General features: G+C 41.9%; 12 non-coding genes and 5 pseudogenes across 12 annotated transcripts in view; all 17 read right to left on the bottom strand.

The window, feature by feature from the left end:
- Window positions 1-196: 196 nt before the first annotated feature.
- On the bottom strand, window positions 197-315 carry LOC138408175 (5S ribosomal RNA). The gene has a single exon (XR_011241493.1). It is a non-coding gene; the product is annotated as a 5S ribosomal RNA (ribosomal RNA).
- Window positions 316-805: 490 nt separating this feature from the next.
- Window positions 806-924, bottom strand: LOC138408602 (5S ribosomal RNA). The gene has a single exon (XR_011241921.1). It is a non-coding gene; the product is annotated as a 5S ribosomal RNA (ribosomal RNA).
- Window positions 925-1,420: 496 nt separating this feature from the next.
- On the bottom strand, window positions 1,421-1,529 carry LOC138409645 (5S ribosomal RNA; annotated as a pseudogene).
- Window positions 1,530-2,024: 495 nt separating this feature from the next.
- Window positions 2,025-2,133, bottom strand: LOC138409505 (5S ribosomal RNA; annotated as a pseudogene).
- A 496-nt stretch (window positions 2,134-2,629) lies between these two features.
- On the bottom strand, window positions 2,630-2,738 carry LOC138409444 (5S ribosomal RNA; annotated as a pseudogene).
- A 484-nt stretch (window positions 2,739-3,222) lies between these two features.
- LOC138409377 (5S ribosomal RNA) lies at window positions 3,223-3,341 on the bottom strand. Its single transcript, XR_011242684.1, has one exon. It is a non-coding gene; the product is annotated as a 5S ribosomal RNA (ribosomal RNA).
- Window positions 3,342-3,831: 490 nt separating this feature from the next.
- On the bottom strand, window positions 3,832-3,950 carry LOC138408613 (5S ribosomal RNA). The gene has a single exon (XR_011241932.1). It is a non-coding gene; the product is annotated as a 5S ribosomal RNA (ribosomal RNA).
- Window positions 3,951-4,440: 490 nt separating this feature from the next.
- LOC138408481 (5S ribosomal RNA) lies at window positions 4,441-4,559 on the bottom strand. Its single transcript, XR_011241800.1, has one exon. It is a non-coding gene; the product is annotated as a 5S ribosomal RNA (ribosomal RNA).
- Window positions 4,560-5,049: 490 nt separating this feature from the next.
- On the bottom strand, window positions 5,050-5,168 carry LOC138408624 (5S ribosomal RNA). Its single transcript, XR_011241943.1, has one exon. It is a non-coding gene; the product is annotated as a 5S ribosomal RNA (ribosomal RNA).
- Window positions 5,169-5,659: 491 nt separating this feature from the next.
- LOC138409972 (5S ribosomal RNA) lies at window positions 5,660-5,768 on the bottom strand (annotated as a pseudogene).
- Window positions 5,769-6,258: 490 nt separating this feature from the next.
- LOC138410129 (5S ribosomal RNA) lies at window positions 6,259-6,377 on the bottom strand. Its single transcript, XR_011242925.1, has one exon. It is a non-coding gene; the product is annotated as a 5S ribosomal RNA (ribosomal RNA).
- Window positions 6,378-6,867: 490 nt separating this feature from the next.
- On the bottom strand, window positions 6,868-6,976 carry LOC138409955 (5S ribosomal RNA; annotated as a pseudogene).
- Window positions 6,977-7,466: 490 nt separating this feature from the next.
- Window positions 7,467-7,585, bottom strand: LOC138410130 (5S ribosomal RNA). Its single transcript, XR_011242926.1, has one exon. It is a non-coding gene; the product is annotated as a 5S ribosomal RNA (ribosomal RNA).
- Window positions 7,586-8,075: 490 nt separating this feature from the next.
- Window positions 8,076-8,194, bottom strand: LOC138409145 (5S ribosomal RNA). The gene has a single exon (XR_011242465.1). It is a non-coding gene; the product is annotated as a 5S ribosomal RNA (ribosomal RNA).
- Window positions 8,195-8,677: 483 nt separating this feature from the next.
- Window positions 8,678-8,796, bottom strand: LOC138408548 (5S ribosomal RNA). The gene has a single exon (XR_011241867.1). It is a non-coding gene; the product is annotated as a 5S ribosomal RNA (ribosomal RNA).
- Window positions 8,797-9,280: 484 nt separating this feature from the next.
- On the bottom strand, window positions 9,281-9,399 carry LOC138409490 (5S ribosomal RNA). Its single transcript, XR_011242713.1, has one exon. It is a non-coding gene; the product is annotated as a 5S ribosomal RNA (ribosomal RNA).
- Window positions 9,400-9,889: 490 nt separating this feature from the next.
- LOC138408635 (5S ribosomal RNA) overlaps window positions 9,890-10,000 on the bottom strand; it is a 119-nt gene continuing 8 nt past the window's right edge. Inside the window, exon 1 of the ribosomal RNA XR_011241954.1 lies at window positions 9,890-10,000. This exon is cut by the window's right edge and continues 8 nt beyond it. This is a non-coding gene — a ribosomal RNA (5S ribosomal RNA).

Consider the following 10,000-nt stretch of genomic DNA (forward strand, 5'->3'; position numbering starts at 1 on the left):
GATATGTTAATAAAACATGAATAAAGTAGTGTTTTGATTAGAAACAAATCTGATGAATGCTCACTTTCACCTTTCAGTAATGATGTGAGGGTTCCATATTCTTTTTTCCTTTGATGAACAGTCTTTCCTGCTCTTTCCAAGAGGTGTCTCCTCTGAAGCAGCAGCAACAGCGCCCTCTGCAAAGAAAAGTCTAAAAAGCTTACAGCACCTGGTATTCTCAGGCGGTCTCCCATCCAAGTACTAACCAGGCCCGACCCTGCTTAGCTTCCGAGATCGGACGAGATCGGGCGTGTTCAGGGTGGTATGGCCATAAGCGATTAACTCCACCCACAATACCTCCTTTATACATGTGAATCATCACCATCATCAATGGTTCTTCTGTTGCTTTGCAACCATAGCATCTTGATGTGTGGGTGGGTTGGGGGGGTCAATTGTTCCAAAATTAATCTCAAGGTGAAATTTTGTCATATCGTTGCAAGAAAAAAATCATTACAATTTTCAAAAATGACCTTCAGCAATATTGTCAGTGTTTCATATCCAGTTGTTTCCTTGATGCAGAGTAAACTCCCTGCTCTTTCATCGCTCTCTCCAAATAAGACAATTTGAAAATGATATGTTAATAAAACATGAATAAAGTAGTGTTTTGATTAGAAACAAATCTGATGAATGCTCACTCTCACCTTTCAGTGATGATGTGAGGGTTCCATATTCTTTTTCCTCTGATGAACAGTCTTTCCTGCTCTTTCCAAGAGGTGTCTCCTCTGAAGCAGCAGCAACAGCACCCTCTGCAAAGAAAAGTCTAAAAAGCTTACAGCACCTGGTATTCCCAGGCGGTCTCCCATCCAAGTACTAACCAGGCCCGACCCTGCTTAGCTTCCGAGATCGGACGAGATCGGGCGTGTTCAGGGTGGTATGGCCGTAAGCGATTAACTCCACCCACAATACCTCCTTTATACATGTGAATCATCACCATCATCAATGGTTCTTCTGTTGCTTTGCAACCATAGCATCTTGATGTGTGGGTGGGTTGGGGGGGTCAATTGTTCCAAAATTAATCTCAAAGTGAAATTTTGTCATATCGTTGCAAGAAAAAAATCATTACAATTTTCAAAAATGACCTTCAGCAATATTGTCAGTGTTTCATATCCAGTTGTTTCCTTGATGCAGAGTAAACTCCCTGCTCTTTCATCGCTCTCTCCAAATAAGACAATTTGAAAATGATATGTTAATAAAACATGAATAAAGTAGTGTTTTGATTCGAAACAAATCTGATGAATGCTCACTCTCACCTTTCAGTGATGATGTGAGGGTTCCATATTCTTTTTCCTTTGATGAACAGTCTTTCCTGCTCTTTCCAAGAGGTGTCTCCTCTGAAGCAGAAGCAGTAGCAACAGCGCCCTCTGCAAAGAAAAGTCTAAGAAGCTTACAGCACCTGGTATTCCCAGGCGGTCTCCCATCCAAGTACTAACCAGGCCCGACCCTGCTTAGCTTCCGAGATCGGACGTGTTCAGGGTGGTATGGCCGTAAGCGATTAACTCCACCCACAATACCCCACAATACATGTGAATCATCACCATCATCAATGGTTCTTCTGTTGCTTTGCAACCATAGCATCTTGATGTGTGGGTGGGTTGGGGGGGTCAATTGTTCCAAAATCAATCTCAAGGTGAAATTTTGTCATATCGTTGCAAGAAAAAAATCATTACAATTTTCAAAAATGACCTTCAGCAATATTGTCAGTGTTTCATATCCAGTTGTTTCCCTGATGCAGAGTAAACTCCCTGCTCTTTCATCGCTCTCTCCAAATAAGACAATTTGAAAATGATATGTTAATAAAACATGAATAAAGTAGTGTTTTGATTAGAAACAAATCTGATGAATGCTCACTCTCACCTTTCAGTGATGATGTGAGGGTTCCATATTCTTTTTCCTTTGATGAACAGTCTTTCCTGCTCTTTCCAAGAGGTGTCTCCTCTGAAGCAGAAGCAGCAGCAACAGCGCCCTCTGCAAAGAAAAGTCTAAAAAGCTTACAGCACCTGGTATTCCCAGGCGGTCTCCCATCCAAGTACTAACCAGGCCCGACCCTGCTTAGCTTCCGAGATCGGGAGTGTTCAGGGTGGTATGGCCATAAGCAATTAACTCCACCCACAATACCTCCTTTATACATGTGAATCATCACCATCATCAATGGTTCTTCTGTTGCTTTGCAACCATAGCATCTTGATGTGTGGGTGGGTTGGGGGGGTCAATTGTTCCAAAATCAATCTCAAGGTGATATTTTGTCATATCGTTGCAAGAAAAAAATCATTACAATTTTCAAAAATGACCTTCAGCAATATTGTCAGTGTTTCATATCCAGTTGTTTCCTTGATGCAGAGTAAACTCCCTGCTCTTTCATCACTCTCTCCAAATAAGACAATTTGAAAATGATATGTTAATAAAACATGAATAAAGTAGTGTTTTGATTCGAAACAAATCTGATGAATGCTCACTCTGACCTTTCAGTGATGATGTGAGGGTTCCATATTCTTTTTCCTTTGATGAACAGTCTTTCCTGCTCTTTCCAAGAGGTGTCTCCTCTGAAGCAGAAGCAGCAGCAACAGCGCCCTCTGCAAAGAAAAGTCTAAAAAGCTTACAGCACCTGGTATTCCCAGGCGGTCTCCCATCCAAGTACTAACCAGGCCCGACCCTGCTTAGCTTCCGAGATCGGGAGTGTTCAGGGTGGTATGGCCGTAAGCAATTAACTCCACCCACAATACCTCCTTTATACATGTGAATCATCACCATCATCAATGGTTCTTCTGTTGCTTTGCAACCATAGAATCTTGATGTGTGGGTGGGTTGGGGGGGTCAATTGTTTCAAAATCAATCTCAAGGTGCAATTTTGTCATATCGTTGCAAGAAAAAAATCATTACAATTTTCAAAAATGACCTTCAGCAATATTGTCAGTGTTTCATATCCAGTTGTTTCCCTTATGAAGAGTAAACTCCCTGCTCTTTCATCGCTCTCTCCAAATAAGACGATTTGAAAATGATATGTTAATAAAACATGAATAAAGTAGTGTTTTGATTAGAAACAAATCTGATGAATGCTCACAATCACCGATGATGTGAGGGTTCCATATTCTTTTTTCCTTTGATGAACAGTCTTTCCTGCTCTTTCCAAGAGGTGTCTCCTCTGAAGCAGCAGCAACAGCGCCCTCTGCAAAGAAAAGTCTAAAAAGCTTACAGCACCTGGTATTCCCAGGCGGTCTCCCATCCAAGTACTAACCAGGCCCAACCCTGCTTAGCTTCCGAGATCGGACGAGATCGGGCGTGTTCAGGGTGGTATGGCCGTAAGCGATTAACTCCACCCACAATACCTCCTTTATACATGTGAATCATCACCATCATCAATGGTTCTTCTGTTGCTTTGCAACCATAGAATCTTGAGGTGTGGGTGGGCGGGGGGGTCAATTGTTCCAAAATCAATCTCAAGGTGCAATATTGTCATATCGTTGCAAGAAAAAAATCATTACAATTTTCAAAAATGACCTTCAGCAATATTGTCAGTGTTTCATATCCAGTTGTTTCCTTGATGCAGAGTAAACTCCCTGCTCTTTCATCGCTCTCTCCAAATAAGACAATTTGAAAATGATATGTTAATAAAACATGAATAAAGTAGTGTTTTGATTAGAAACAAATCTGATGAATGCTCACTTTCACCTTTCAGTAATGATGTGAGGGTTCCATATTCTTTTTTCCTTTGATGAACAGTCTTTCCTGCTCTTTCCAAGAGGTGTCTCCTCTGAAGCAGCAGCAACAGCGCCCTCTGCAAAGAAAAGTCTAAAAAGCTTACAGCACCTGGTATTCCCAGGCGGTCTCCCATCCAAGTACTAACCAGGCCCGACCCTGCTTAGCTTCCGAGATCGGACGAGATCGGGCGTGTTCAGGGTGGTATGGCCGTAAGCGATTAACTCCACCCACAATACCTCCTTTATACATGTGAATCATCACCATCATCAATGGTTCTTCTGTTGCTTTGCAACCATAGCATCTTGATGTGTGGGTGGGTTGGGGGGGTCAATTGTTCCAAAATTAATCTCAAGGTGAAATTTTGTCATATCGTTGCAAGAAAAAAATCATTACAATTTTCAAAAATGACCTTCAGCAATATTGTCAGTGTTTCATATCCAGTTGTTTCCTTGATGCAGAGTAAACTCCCTGCTCTTTCATCGCTCTCTCCAAATAAGACAATTTGAAAATGATATGTTAATAAAACATGAATAAAGTAGTGTTTTGATTAGAAACAAATCTGATGAATGCTCACTCTCACCTTTCAGTGATGATGTGAGGGTTCCATATTCTTTTTCCTTTGATGAACAGTCTTTCCTGCTCTTTCCAAGAGGTGTCTCCTCTGAAGCAGCAGCAACAGCGCCCTCTGCAAAGAAAAGTCTAAAAAGCTTACAGCACCTGGTATTCCCAGGCGGTCTCCCATCCAAGTACTAACCAGGCCCGACCCTGCTTAGCTTCCGAGATCGGACGAGATCGGGCTTGTTCAGGGTGGTATGGCCGTAAGCTATTAACTCCACCCACAATACCTCCTTTATACATGTGAATCATCACCATCATCAATGGTTCTTCTGTTGCTTTGCAACCATAGCATCTTGATGTGTGGGTGGGTTGGGGGGGTCAATTGTTCCAAAATTAATCTCAAAGTGAAATTTTGTCATATCGTTGCAAGAAAAAAATCATTACAATTTTCAAAAATGACCTTCAGCAATATTGTCAGTGTTTCATATCCAGTTGTTTCCTTGATGCAGAGTAAACTCCCTGCTCTTTCATCGCTCTCTCCAAATAAGACAATTTGAAAATGATATGTTAATAAAACATGAATAAAGTAGTGTTTTGATTAGAAACAAATCTGATGAATGCTCACTCTCACCTTTCAGTGATGATGTGAGGGTTCCATATTCTTTTTCCTTTGATGAACAGTCTTTCCTGCTCTTTCCAAGAGGTGTCTCCTCTGAAGCAGCAGCAACAGCACCCTCTGCAAAGAAAAGTCTAAAAAGCTTACAGCACCTGGTATTCCCAGGCGGTCTCCCATCCAAGTACTAACCAGGCCCGACCCTGCTTAGCTTCCGAGATCGGACGAGATCGGGCGTGTTCAGGGTGGTATGGCCGTAAGCGATTAACTCCACCCACAATACCTCCTTTATACATGTGAATCATCACCATCATCAATGGTTCTTCTGTTGCTTTGCAACCATAGCATCTTGATGTGTGGGTGGGTTGGGGGGGTCAATTGTTCCAAAATCAATCTCAAGGTGAAATTTTGTCATATCGTTGCAAGAAAAAAATCATTACAATTTTCAAAAATGACCTTCAGCAATATTGTCAGTGTTTCATATCCAGTTGTTTCCCTGATGCAGAGTAAACTCCCTGCTCTTTCATCGCTCTCTCCAAATAAGACAATTTGAAAATGATATGTTAATAAAACATGAATAAAGTAGTGTTTTGATTAGAAACAAATCTGATGAATGCTCACTCTCACCTTTCAGTGATGATGTGAGGGTTCCATATTCTTTTTTCCTTTGATGAACAGTCTTTCCTGCTCTTTCCAAGAGGTGTCTCCTCTGAAGCAGCAGCAACAGCGCCCTCTGCAAAGAAAAGTCTTAAAAGCTTACAGCACCTGGTATTCCCAAGCGGTCTCCAATCGAAGTACTAACCAGGCCCGATCCTGATTAGCTTCCGAGATCGGACGTGTTCAGGGTGGTATGGCCGTTAGCGATTAACTCCACCCACAATACCTCCTTTATACATGTGAATGATCACCATCATCAATGGTTCTTCTGTTGCTTTGCAACCATAGCATCTTGAGGTGTGGGTGGGCGGGAGGGTAAATTGTTCCAAAATCAATCTCAAGGTGCAATTTTGTCATATCGTTGCAAGAAAAAAATCATTAAGATTTTCAAAAGTGACCTTCAGCAATATTGTCAGTGTTTCATATCCAGTTGTTTCCCTGATGCAGAGTAAACTCCCTGCTCTCTCATCGCTCTCTCCAAATAAGACAATTTGAAAATGATATGTTCATAAAACACGAATAAAGTAGTGTTTTGATTAGAAACAAATCTGATGAATGCTCACTCTCACCTTTCAGTGATGATGTGAGGGTTCCATATTCTTTTTTCCTTTGATGAACAGTCTTTCCTGCTCTTTCCAAGAGGTGTCTCCTCTGAAGCAGCAGCAACAGCGCCCTCTGCAAAGAAAAGTCTAAAAAGCTTACAGCACCTGGTATTCCCAGGCGGTCTCCCATCCAAGTACTAACCAGGCCCGACCCTGCTTAGCTTCCGAGATCAGACGAGATCGGGCGTGTTCAGGGTGGTATGGCCGTAAGCGATTAACTCCACCCACAATACCTCCTTTATACATGTGAATCATCACCATCATCAATGGTTCTTCTGTTGCTTTGCAACCATAGAATCTTGAGGTGTGGGTGGGCGGGAGGGTCAATTGTTCCAAAATCAATCTCAAGGTGCAATATTGTCATATCGTTGCAAGAAAAAAATCATTACAATTTTCAAAAATGACCTTCAGCAATATTGTCAGTGTTTCATATCCAGTTGTTTCCCTGATGCAGAGTAAACTCCCTGCTCTTTCATCGCTCTCTCCAAATAAGACAATTTGAAAATGATATGTTAATAAAACATGAATAAAGTAGTGTTTTGATTAGAAACAAATCTGATGAATGCTCACTCTCACCTTTCAGTGATGATGTGAGGGTTCCATATTCTTTTTTCCTTTGATGAACAGTCTTTCCTGCTCTTTCCAAGAGGTGTCTCCTCTGAAGCAGCAGCAACAGCGCCCTCTGCAAAGAAAAGTCTTAAAAGCTTACAGCACCTGGTATTCCCAAGCGGTCTCCCATCGAAGTACTAACCAGGCCCGATCCTGATTAGCTTCCGAGATCGGACGTGTTCAGGGTGGTATGGCCGTTAGCGATTAACTCCACCCACAATACCTCCTTTATACATGTGAATCATCACCATCATCAATGGTTCTTCTGTTGCTTTGCAACCATAGAATCTTGAGGTGTGGGTGGGCGGGAGGGTCAATTGTTCCAAAATCAATCTCAAGGTGCAATTTTGTCATATCGTTGCAAGAAAAAAATCATTAAGATTTTCAAAAGTGACCTTCAGCAATATTGTCTGTGTTTCATATCCAGTTGTTTCCTTGATGCAGAGTAAACTCCCTGCTCTCTCATCGCTCTCTCCAAATAAGACAATTTGAAAATGATATGTTCATAAAACACGAATAAAGTAGTGTTTTGATTAGAAACAAATCTGATGAATGCTCACTCTCACCTTTCAGTGATGATGTGAGGGTTCCATATTCTTTTTTCCTTTGATGAACAGTCTTTCCTGCTCTTTCCAAGAGGTGTCTCCTCTGAAGCAGCAGCAACAGCGCCCTCTGCAAAGAAAAGTCTAAAAAGCTTACAGCACCTGGTATTCCCAGGCGGTCTCCCATCCAAGTACTAACCAGGCCCGACCCTGCTTAGCTTCCGAGATCAGACGAGATCGGGCGTGTTCAGGGTGGTATGGCCGTAAGCGATTAACTCCACCCACAATACCTCCTTTATACATGTGAATCATCACCATCATCAATGGTTCTTCTGTTGCTTTGCAACCATAGAATCTTGAGGTGTGGGTGGGCGGGAGGGTCAATTGTTCCAAAATCAATCTCAAGGTGCAATTTTGTCATATCGTTGCAAGAAAAAAATCATTACAATTTTCAAAAATGACCTTCAGCAATATTGTCAGGGTTTCATATCCAGTTGTTTCCCTGATGCAGAGTAAACTTCCTGCTCTTTCATCGCTCTCTCCAAATAAGACAATTTGAAAATGATATGTTAATAAAACATGAATAAAGTAGTGTTTTGATTAGAAACAAATCTGATGAATGCTCACTCTCACCTTTCAGTGATGATGTGAGGGTTCCATATTCTTTTTTCCTTTGATGAACAGTCTTTCCTGCTCTTTCCAAGAGGTGTCTCCTCTGAAGCAGCAGCAACAGCGCCCTCTGCAAAGAAAAGTCTTAAAAGCTTACAGCACCTGGTATTCCCAAGCGGTCTCCCATCGAAGTACTAACCAGGCCCGATCCTGATTAGCTTCCGAGATCAGACGAGATCGGGCGTGTTCAGGGTGGTATGGCCGTAAGCGATTAACTCTACCCACAATACCTCCTTTATACATGTGAATCATCACCATCATCAATGGTTCTTCTGTTGCTTTGCAACCATAGAATCTTGAGGTGTGGGTGGGCGGGGGGGTCAATTGTTCCAAAATCAATCTCAAGGTGCAATTTTGTCATATCGTTGCAAGAAAGAAATCATTACAATTTTCAAAAATGACCTTCAGCAATATTGTCAGTGTTTCATATCTAGTTGTTTCCCTGATGCAGAGTAAACTCCTTGCTCTTTCATCGCTCTCTCCAAATAAGACAATTTGAAAATGATATGTTAATAAAACATGAATAAAGTAGTGTTTTGATTAGAAACAAATCTGATGAATGCTCACTCTCACCAATGATGTGAGGGTTCCATATTCTTTTTTCCTTTGATGAACAGTCTTTCCTGCTCTTTCCAAGAGGTGTCTCCTCTGAAGCAGCAGCAACAGCGCCCTCTGCAAAGAAAAGTCTAAAAAGCTTACAGCACCTGGTATTCCCAGGCGGTCTCCCATCCAAGTACTAACCAGGCCTGACCCTGCTTAGCTTCCGAGATCGGACGAGATCGGGCGTGTTCAGGGTGGTATGGCCGTAAGCGATTAACTCCACCCACAATACCTCCTTTATACATGTGAATCATCACCATCATCAATGGTTCTTCTGTTGCTTTGCAACCATAGCATCTTGATGTGTGGGTGGGTTGGGGGGGTCAATTGTTTCAAAATCAATCTCAAGGTGCAATTTTGTCATATCGTTGCAAGAAAAAAATCATTACAATTTTCAAAAATGACCTTCAGCAATATTGTCAGTGTTTCATATCCAGTTGTTTCCCTTATGAAGAGTAAACTCCCTGCTCTTTCATCGCTCTCTCCAAATAAGACGATTTGAAAATGATATGTTAATAAAACATGAATAAAGTAGTGTTTTGATTAGAAACAAATCTGATGAATGCTCACAATCACCGATGATGTGAGGGTTCCATATTCTTTTTTCCTTTGATGAACAGTCTTTCCTGCTCTTTCCAAGAGGTGTCTCCTCTGAAGCAGCAGCAACAGCGCCCTCTGCAAAGAAAAGTCTAAAAAGCTTACAGCACCTGGTATTCCCAGGCGGTCTCCCATCCAAGTACTAACCAGGCCCAACCCTGCTTAGCTTCCGAGATCGGACGAGATCGGGCGTGTTCAGGGTGGTATGGCCGTAAGCGATTAACTCCACCCACAATACCTCCTTTATACATGTGAATCATCACCATCATCAATGGTTCTTCTGTTGCTTTGCAACCATAGAATCTTGAGGTGTGGGTGGGCGGGGGGGTCAATTGTTCCAAAATCAATCTCAAGGTGCAATATTGTCATATCGTTGCAAGAAAAAAATCATTACAATTTTCAAAAATGACCTTCAGCAATATTGTCAGTGTTTCATATCCAGTTGTTTCCTTGATGCAGAGTAAACTCCCTGCTCTTTCATCGCTCTCTCCAAATAAGACAATTTGAAAATGATATGTTAATAAAACATGAATAAAGTAGTGTTTTGATTAGAAACAAATCTGATGAATGCTCACTTTCACCTTTCAGTAATGATGTGAGGGTTCCATATTCTTTTTTCCTTTGATGAACAGTCTTTCCTGCTCTTTCCAAGAGGTGTCTCCTCTGAAGCAGCAGCAACAGCGCCCTCTGCAAAGAAAAGTCTAAAAAGCTTACAGCACCTGGTATTCCCAGGCGGTCTCCCATCCAAGTACTAACCAGGCCCGACCCTGCTTAGCTTCCGAGATCGGACGAGATCGGGCGTGTTCAGGGTGGTATGG

This window comes from Paralichthys olivaceus, chromosome 5 (assembly GCF_024713975.1).
Source record: "Paralichthys olivaceus isolate ysfri-2021 chromosome 5, ASM2471397v2, whole genome shotgun sequence".
Classification (NCBI taxonomy): domain Eukaryota; kingdom Metazoa; phylum Chordata; class Actinopteri; order Pleuronectiformes; family Paralichthyidae; genus Paralichthys; species Paralichthys olivaceus.